The 2,407-nt window shown below is 34.8% G+C and overlaps 1 pseudogene; it reads left to right on the plus strand.

Annotated features, from left to right (window-relative positions):
- Nucleotides 1–1,398: 1,398 nt before the first annotated feature.
- Nucleotides 1,399–2,016, plus strand: LOC115846393 (ferritin heavy chain pseudogene; annotated as a pseudogene).
- The last annotated feature ends 391 nt before the right edge of the window (nt 2,017–2,407 follow it).

Genomic DNA, 2,407 nt, shown 5'->3' on the forward strand with positions numbered 1-2,407 from the left:
GAAATAAAAAAACAAGCATACCATAAAGAAAATCAACAAAGGCACTTTAGTTATTCTTAAAAGCTAATTTATAAACCAAAAAACAAAATTAATCAAGCAAAAAAGAGAAAAGATGCATGAAAACTACTAATTTTATGGGCATTAATAAAAAGGAAAATAAAAATAATTATGATAAACTTTACACCAAATATTTTGTATTTCAGATGAATTTAACAATATTTTAGGAAAACACAATTTACCAAAACTGACAAACAGAATATTACTATATTTAATAAATATATCAGAATGTGTACCAAAATTTACTCAATGAGATTGCCAGGTCAAGTTGGTGTCACCTACATAATTTCCAGACAGTTAAGGAAGAAATAATACTGATTATACACAAACTACTCAGCAAAGTTTTCTATGTGTACAATATAACTTAGTTACTGGACAATGATATTACAAAATAAGAAAATTATAGGCTAACCTTTCACATAAATATAGATGTAAAATTTCAAAACAAAATATTAACATATCAAATCTATCTTTATCTATCTACCCACCTATCATCTATCTACTTAACTAAAATAAATATATCTCAACATAATTTGCTTCCAAGAAACACAATACAGAAACATTAAGCAATGTAATTCACCATATTAATAAGGTAGAAAATCATACATATGGTATCTATTGAAAAGTGTATATGTAGTTGCAAAAATATCATTTAATATAATTCACAAACATTCAAAGATGCTAAGAAAATTTGGAAGATTTATCTTAATCTCATAAAGAATGTTCACTTAAAAAACAAAAAAAAACAAGAGCAAAAACAGATTCAGTAAAGAATAAAGTACTGAAATCTTTCTGAAATCCAGAATAAAAAAGGTATACTCAATAAAACACACCAAGATTGTGTTGGATATATTGTCAGTAAAACAACGCAAGAAAAAAATAATAATTTGCTATTTATAAATGACAATTTTGTAAATAAAAAAGCTTGGTGTATACAAGTATTTATATGTATCCCTATCTATATACTTATCTTGTTAGCTATCTAGATATATTTATACTTCTATATAACTACAAAAATTTTGGGTATAAAATGATACCATTTTTAATAGCATACAAAAATAAAATATCAAGCTAAGAAAACATGATGTACAGAACAATGTTTTATAGTTATTCTAAGTTAAGAAATATTAAAAAGAGAACTAGACAGTCTTCGTGGAGAGTAGCCATGGTTTCCTGCTTCAGCAGTGCTTGGACGGAACCCGGTGCTCTTCCCCCGCTCTGGCCAGACGCTCAGAGCCAGCCCTCGCCACCACCTCACAGTGCCCTCTGACCGCCCTAAGGTCCCTGCCGCCGTTACAGCGCCATGCAGCCACTGCCACCACTTCACCTCAGCCGCCCGCCATGACGACCGTGTCCCCCTCGCAGGTGTGCCAGAACTACCACCAGGACTCAGAGAACACCATCAACCGCCAGACCAACCTGGAGCTCTACACCTCCTACGTCTACCTGTCCATGTCGTACTATTTTGACCGCGATGATGTGGCTTTGAAGAACTTTGCCAAATACTTTCTTCACCAATCTTGTGAGGAGAGGGAACATGCTGAGAAACTGATGAAGCTGCAGAACCAACGGGGTGGCTGAATCTTCCTTCAGGATATCAAGAAACCAGACTGTGATGACTGGAAGAATGGGCTGAATGCAATGGAATGTGCGCTACACTTGGACAAAAGTGTGAATCAGTCACTACTGGAACTGCACAAACTGGCCACTGAGAAAAATGACCCCCATTTGTGTGACTTCATTGAGACTCATTATCTGAATGAGTAGATGAAATCCATTAAAGAATTGGGTGACCATGTAACCAACTTGCACACGATGGGGCCCCCGAATCTGGCATGGCACAGTATCTCTTTGATAAGCACACACTGGGAAATAGTGATAATGAGAGCTAAGCCTTAGGCTGGCTTCCGTAGCCACAGGGGTGACCTCCCTTGTCACCAAGGCAGTGCATGCATGTTTGGGTTAACTTTACCTTTTCTGTAAGTTGTACCAAAACATCTACAAGTCCTTTCCTTAGTACCATTCCTTCAAATAAAGTAATTTGGTACCCCCCCAAAAAAAAGAGAACTAGATAAATGGAGGGATAGTGAATGTTAATGGATTGAAAGACTCAATATTATAAAGATATTAATTCTGTATAGAGTTGTCTCATTATAATCAAAATAACATGTTGTTTATAAGAAAGATTCTGACAAGCTGGTTTTAAAGACATGGCAATTCTAAAAATGCTGGGTTTTAGAATACGTTCAAACTTAAGTTGTTAGCAACTTAAAATAGATTGCTATAAAGTAAGTTATTTTATGAAAGCCTCTTGTTAACCACAAAGCAAAAATCTAGAGAGGACACACAA

Source organism: Globicephala melas, chromosome 3 (assembly GCF_963455315.2).
Source record: "Globicephala melas chromosome 3, mGloMel1.2, whole genome shotgun sequence".
NCBI lineage: Eukaryota > Metazoa > Chordata > Mammalia > Artiodactyla > Delphinidae > Globicephala > Globicephala melas.